We start from the raw sequence: 7,654 nt of genomic DNA, 5'->3' as shown, positions 1-7,654 counted from the left end.
TAGGGTATTTAAAGGAATGCCAAAGGGTAGAGCAAAAGACCTCCCCCAGCACAGCCAAGTGAAGACCATCTCAGACACCTGCACTTAGGCCCGTGGTCCAATCATCCTCTTTATGCAGACCTGCTGGGTAACGCCACTAGAAAACCTAAAAATGGGCTCCAACACATTGGAAACCAGGTTTGTGAAAGCTAGCGTCAATAAGATCCTAATGGCCCCTACCCTCAGGCCTGCACCCACAGTTGTAGACTCTGGGTAAGCCCTGGTGTCAAGTAAGACAAATGACCCCAGTGAGTTGGGCTTCTATTCCAGATCACTCACCTGTGGCAGGTTGCAGCTGTCTTAGACTACACATCTACTGGTGCTGCCTAGTTCTGGGCCAGTCACAGCAGGCTATGGGCTCAGGGGATGATACAACCTTGCAGTGTTTCTGATCACAGGAATGGCATACAAGACTGGAGCTGGTCCCTCCACGATGATTCTGTCAGAAATCAGCATAATCACAGTGCTGGAGACTCTCTGTGGCGGGGAGTGGCACATTTGGGCCTACCTAGGTAGCAGGAAATTGGTTATTAGGATGGCTTATCTCTAAAGCGCTCCTGGAATTCATGTTGAATAGCCTATCAATGGCAGATTTATGGAGAATCTGAGCTTGGGTTGCCCTCTAGTGCCAAAATAGTAAAAACACACCATAACAGAGAGACAGGAGACCCAATGGTACCATCTAGTGCTGAAATTGCAGAAGTATCTTAGAGAAACTGAGCAGCCTGTTAGAATTTAAGGGAAGGTAGGCACATACAGAGGCAGATGGTAAAACACAACCTGTCATATGCAAATGACATTGAATGCCAACAAGCATCCAGGCTTTGCAGGGAGTCAGGTATAGTAGCATACATTTGTATTCTCGTTACTCAGGAGGCCGAGGCAGGAGCATCATAAACTCTAGGCCAGCCTGGACTGCAAATCATAGCAAGACCCTATGTCAGAAGACAGAGAGGAGGAAAAGGAGGAAGAGAAGGAGGAGGAAGCAGAAAACTCTCAGGGAACAAGGTTTCCACTTGTCAAAATGAGGCACAAGAAACTGAGAAACTGACAAGATGCTGAGCAGAATGGTTGAATTCTGGGAATATAAAAGGAACTCAATGAGCTTCAAGAAAACATTGAAAGTGATCTAATATTCTGACAGAGAAACTTAACAGAACGATGGAAAGGATTATCACAGAATTCCTTGATCTGAAAAATTAACTTAGTGGCATTTTAAAATGCTATAGGAGGAATCAGTAGCTGAATAGATTAAAACAAAATGTAGAATGAGTGAGTTTGAGGAGACAGTGTCGAAAACACACAGCAGGAGAGAGTGGAGATAAATTATTCCAAGCTTGTGAAAACTTGAAGACAGTTTTTAGGACAAATATCCAGGTGTAATGGATAGTTTTGATTGCCAAGTTAATGGAATGAAGAACCAACCAGGAGACATGTCTCTGGGTGCATATGTGAGAGCATTTCCAGACAGCACTGGGAAGACTCCCTCTCAAGATGGACAGCCCCTTCCCACAGATGGCCAAGCTATAAAGAAGTCTGAGGGGGGGGAAGCAATATTGGTTGCTGAGCAGTGTATCTCCCCTCCTGCCTCCTCCCTCCTCCTCCCTCTCTCCACCTCTCCTCTCTCCATGCCCCACCCCCTGCAGCTGCTGCCACTATCTTCAGGGACAGAAGTTTTCTTGGCCTTCAAAGGGCGGATTGCAGACCCACAGAGTTGGCAGCAGTAAGTTTGCTGCCTTAATTCTAAATGCCCTTTTTTGTCCTGTCCCAGTTAAGTTGTTTGTGTGAAAAATGTGCAGTTGGATTCCGGAGGGTGCTGGGGATCAGTTCCCCTGTGGTTTTTCCTGTTTGGAAAACAGTGTCTGGCTTGCCTACCGATACAGAGTAACCATTCCTTGACTCCTGCTGTTAGAGGGGTATATAAGCCCCTCTTGAGACTAATAAAGAGAGCTGCTTCCCTGACGAACTGAAACTGAGTGTCTAGAGTGCTGTTTAACCTCGGCTTCCCTCGCCAGATTTCATGCTCCAGCTGCGTAGGCCACAGCATCACAGCTCCCTGAGAATCCTTAAGACCTTCAGCAGCATATTGAGACCGCTCTGACACCAGCTTCATAGACTGAGTCATTATTGAGTTCCCAGTTTCCTCAGACATCCAATGTGGGACTACCCAAATCCTGATGTGAAAGCCATTCTAGTACACACACACACACACACACACACACACGCACACACACACACACACACATGCACGCACACATGCACACACACACATGCACGCGCACATGCACAGACACATACACTCATACACACACACACACAAACACACACGAACATTCTATCTGTTCTGCTCTTCTAGAGAACTCTACGTAGTATACCAGGTTATTGGGGTTCAAGAGGGACTTGAGAATGTTAAAGAGGTCAAAAGCTTATCTTAAAAGATCGTAACAGAAAACTCCTTAAATCTAGAGAAGGATGCAAATATCCAGCTACAAAGGTCACCAGTGAAATTTAACCTAACCAAGTATACCCCACAACATAGTGAAATTGTGCTCTCAGAGGTAAAAGATGCTGCCAACACGAATAGGAGAAATTTCACAAGGTCCATCTCATGATGAAGAGATACAGGCAGTAAGTGGTTGCTCAGAAGAAAATCCAGTTTGATCAAGGATGAAGCCCCTGACACATGTTTATCCAATACAAGGTGGTCAGCCCTAAAAACACATACACATGGTCAACTCTAAATGGACTCAGTAGGTTGTGTGTGTACATGTCTGTACATGTGTGTAAAGCAATAATTAAAGAAGGGGTCATGAATATGAAAGGTACTGGGTGGCACAGAAGGAAGAAGAAAGGGGTAGAAATTATATAAATTATATAAATACTCGTGTACGAAATTCTCAAAAAACAAAAAATTTGAAGTAAAAAATAATATTTTCACCTAGTATTAGGGGATAGGGAGTCTCAGCTGGCCATGTCTTGTAGCCAGGTGAGGCTACCAGTAGTGGGACTAGGTTGCATTCCATTGAGTTGTTGGCCCAGGAGGGTCCTGTGGAAATCTCCAAACAACCCAGGCTGTTGTTAAGACAAAAGCTCCCTCTCCAGCAGGGCCTCACCGCTGAGGACAACACCCACACACCTCATTAAACTTGGAGAAGTCCAGCTGGTGCCTACATAGAGCCCTCACCCCTACATCCTAGTCTCTTTGGTGTGGAAAGGTACCCTGCAGGCCACCAAAAGAGAAACATGAACACCAACCCAGCCACAAAACCTTTGATCTACAATGGTGCCTTGCCTGCCAAATATGCTGGGCACTACATACCAGAGACTGCTTTGCTAACCAAGAACCAGAAACTAGATAGCCCCAAGACCTAGGGTAAAACCAAATACTATTGGTCTTAAAGTATCAATAAAATGACTCCTAATGATATACATACATGTGCATACAAGCATATAAAAGCTTTATTCATATATAAGTGCCTTATCCAGTCATCATCAAAGAGGCTTCCTCCAGCCGGGCGGTGGTGGCGCACGCCTTTAATCCCAGCACTCCGGAGGCAGACCCAGGCAGATCTTTGTGAGTTTGAGGCCAGCCTGGTCTACAGAGTGAGATCAAGGAAAGCCACAAAGCTACACAGAGAAACCCTGTCTCGAAAAAACAAAAAACAAAAAACAAACAAAAAAAAAAACCCTAAATTTAAAATGTGCTACCATAGTCAGGCAGTGGTGTTGCATGCCTTTCATCCCAGCACTTGAGAGGCAGAGGCAGGCAGATCTCGGTGAGTTCAAGTCCAGTCTGGTCTACAGAACGAGTTCCAGGACAGTCAAAGATACACAGAGAAACCCTGCCTTGAAAAACAACAACAACAAAAATGAACAAAAACCATGGTAGCATAATACAACAACTGCCATTGTTCACACATCAGGGGACATCTGTATCATAGTGCTGTTTGGAGAAGTGAGTTACATGGATTACAAGTCGTTAGGTCTTCGGTATACCTGATTCCATTACATAAGGAACAGCATTTTGCATTGCAAACAAAGAAATTTATTGTAATAACTTTTGAGAAAAAAAGATTCTTTAAAGAAAGATCTAAATTTCTGTCTGGAATTTTGATAATTCAGAGATTGGGACTGAGACAGTCAAGACAGGACACTTTGTCGACATGTTAATTTGCATGAGAGTTTGAGTTTAAATGAGAATCAATCCTCTCGTGCCAATGCCTGATCCAAAAGGGAAGTAACAAGAAATAACCTACCAGGTGTTCAGGAGCCCCCTGTCACTGCTGAACTTCTCTCTAATTCCAGCACCCAATAAACTTTGTCAGGAAAAGCTGCTTTCCTTGAAAGGATAACCAACTGTACTCGAAATAGTTCTTTTATAAAGAAGTGTATTGCTTAATTTACTCGAGGGTCACATCACCAAGACATGGAATAGGACCTTCCTTTATTTTCCTCCCATGGGAACATCAGTTCACACAGGAAAATACTTTCACAAGACACAAGGACATCAAGTGAGAGAGTAGAGTGTAGAAACCAGAAATGAAGAAGAAAGGACAAGTTCCCATTATGTGTATTCCCTCTACTCAGCCCTGGAGAGACACCTTCTAAGTGGGTGGAGAAAGGAGCGCTGGACATCATCTCACACTCCAGATCAAAACTGATGTGGCGCCTCACCCAAGACAAACGCTGGCAGATTGTTTTTGAAATCAGCAACTGTTTAATTCTGAAAGGTAGAAAGAGTCTCCACAGAAATAATCGTCCTCAATACTCGTTAGTTGATCACTTTTTGGCTGATAAAAGATTTAAAGCTTTTCTGGGAAACTTCTTGAAAACTATCACGTTGCAAGTTTTCTTTAGCTTTTCCTTTTAGCCACGGAAGGCACTACGCAGACTTTTGCAAGACCGTCGTAGCGATATTTGGTCTTGACCGTTGCGTCTATTATCCGTATGCCAGAGATCCCCCTTAGGCCTAGCTGTAAGAACAGTAGTGTCAGGGTAAAGGAAAGCGAGGAGCCTGGCATCAACGTACCAAGTTTTCGCCCGGAACATCCACACCAACGAACAGCAGTTGTATCATGCGTCTTCAAAAGCAGTTTCATTTTCTTATCAGTGCAGTTTGTTATCTTGAAGGCAATTTTCAAAGGCTCTTCTCGGGCTACAGTGTCTGGAACATTCTCCAGAGACAGCTTCAGTCCTCTGCAACTTCGAGCTTCTCTCTCAAGTGGGACTGTGTGTAGCATCGCCATTTCGCCAAGTTCCCGTTTCCACACGATCTCTAACTTCCCCATTTTCGTTGGTCCACTGAGGGTTCTCGCTTTCTCCAGGTATTCCTCCTTGATCCGCAGGCGGTATAAGTAGTGGCGTCCTTCTGATGCCTGCAAAAATGTTCTGGTTCCAAATGTACTCTCATCTTCTCCATCCAGGTTGAGAGTATTTAATGCTTCTTCGGTGTACATTTCAGGTAGCTCCAAGGAAACTTTCTGTATAAACACAGTTGAAGATGAAGTGTTTATAATCTGGACTTCGAGAAATAAATCATCCTTGTCTGAGTTAAAAAACTTGGTTTTGACATCCAGTGGTCGGGACTGAGAAAATACGCACAGTTTACTTAAAAACATCTCCGCGCACTGAGTTGAAAAGCACTGAACTCACGGGAACAACTCTTCCGGGGTCCACTGTTTTGTCATGAATGACATCATCAATGCACTGTAGCCATGGAGACGAAAATAGGTAAAGCCTGAGCTCTTGTATAAAAACCAATTTTTTCAGTATTATTTTGTTATGACTTAACTGCTATTACTGGGAATCCTCATGTAACGGTTATTTTCCCTCTTTCTCAGAAATGTAGCTCTGGGAATTTAAAGTGATATCAATCTTCAAACATTTACATATCTGGTACAGGGCTACTTCTCATGGGCTAGAGAAATTACCAAGATATTCAGTATCTTCACATGTGTCCTGGAATTTGGTGAAACACTTATGGTTAATAGACACCCTGAGTTTCAGAAAAAATTTCCAGTCTCTGTAGATTCTCTTGTATTTGACTCTAAGTTTATCTTATTGAAATGTATCCAGTATTTGTTTTAATCAGATAATGGAAGATGATCGAGACAAATGCCTTGGAAAAAATGTTAGGTGCTCTCAATTTCCAAGTGAACATACTACAGTATGCCTCAAAGGGCCACATCAATGCCGAGGTTGATCTAGTGGGAAAGAAGGAATGTGGTATAAGTCTTTATTATATTTTCCATGGGAAAGGCTAAGCAGGGCAGGATAAGTGACCTAGAACTGACAACTACGTATAATGTCACCAGACTCGTATTTTTAGGATCTGTCCATAGTTGTCTAGTGTCTGCTCTTGGCATGCTAACAGGAAAGGAGAACAGCAGTAAAACATAAGGAGTTAGTTGACAGGTATGAGCTCTTGGCTGGATAGTTCATGGCAGGTGTACCCATAAGGGAGTTGGTGGCTATCTCAACGATTTAGCTAGCTTTGGGGAGGGAAGTGTCTTGAGCGGAAGAATTAAGCCCCAAGAGGTCAAAGTATCATTATATATATAACATATAATAAAAATGTGATTAATGTACCCACTCGCTATAATCACAGGGGTAGTATGAGGTACAGTTAGGCTCAGAACAAATCAGGAAGGATGTTACACAGAGTAAAGTACCTGGCCTCAAAATAACTCCTACATCAACCCAGGTCTTATGTGAGGAGCAGAACCAGTAGGAGACATTATAGAGGTATACTTATTACAAGAATTTGCTTCACACAACGGTAGAGACTGTTTCAACAGTGCCTACAATGCTGTTTCCGTCAGTGGTGCAGTTGCTTGAATTCCATGGGGTAGGGATTGGGAAGAGAAGATGATAAAAAGATTAGAACCTGGAGAGAAAAACCTGGAAGCCCAGAGGATGTTGTTAACTGCTGAATGAGGCAGGCATCTCTGAGGCTCAGCTGAGCAAGGCACAGCATGTTCTTGCCTGCCTCTTTTTAACCTGCCCTAAAATGTGTCTGATACTTTTCTTTCTTGAACTGTAACCTCCTTAATCTGAGCATGTTTGGGAATGTATATCTAAAGTATGTCCCTATATGATACGTATAAGCTCTCCAAATAAAATCAACATGTTGTCATTGTTAAAGAATGTTGTTACTTTAGAGAAAACTCCTGTGTTGTGCTGTGGCCTGCACAGCTGGAGCACCAAATCTGGCGAGGGTCACCGAGGTTAAACAGCACTCTAGACACTCAGTTTCAGTTCGTCAGGGAAGCCTCTCTCCTTGACCCTGAGATTAAACAGCACTCTAGACACCCAGTTTCAGGTCGTCAGGGAAGCAGCTCTCTTTATTAGTCCCAACATGCGCTTATATACCCCTCTAACAGCAGGAGTCAAGGAATGGTTACTCTGTATTGGTAGGCAAGCCGGACACTGTTTCCAAACAGGAAAAACCACAGGGGAACTGATCCCCAGCACCCTCCAGAACCCAACTGCACATTTTTCACACAAACAACTTAACTGGGACAGGACAAAAAAGGGCATTTAAAATTAAGGCAGCAAACTTACTACTGCTGACAGTGTTGCCCTTATCTGTGCCAAGTAATAGATTTTATTCTCT

At 43.5% G+C, this 7,654-nt stretch overlaps 1 pseudogene; it reads right to left on the bottom strand.

The window, feature by feature from the left end:
• Positions 1–4,892: 4,892 nt before the first annotated feature.
• Positions 4,893–5,657, bottom strand: LOC102908876 (trafficking protein particle complex subunit 13 pseudogene; annotated as a pseudogene).
• Positions 5,658–7,654: the final 1,997 nt, after the last annotated feature.

Source organism: Peromyscus maniculatus, chromosome X (genome assembly GCF_049852395.1).
Source record: "Peromyscus maniculatus bairdii isolate BWxNUB_F1_BW_parent chromosome X, HU_Pman_BW_mat_3.1, whole genome shotgun sequence".
In the NCBI taxonomy this organism is placed as follows: Eukaryota; Metazoa; Chordata; class Mammalia; order Rodentia; family Cricetidae; genus Peromyscus; species Peromyscus maniculatus.
The sequence above is the reverse complement of the archived record's forward strand: the minus strand, read 5'-3'. Positions and strand labels throughout refer to the sequence as shown.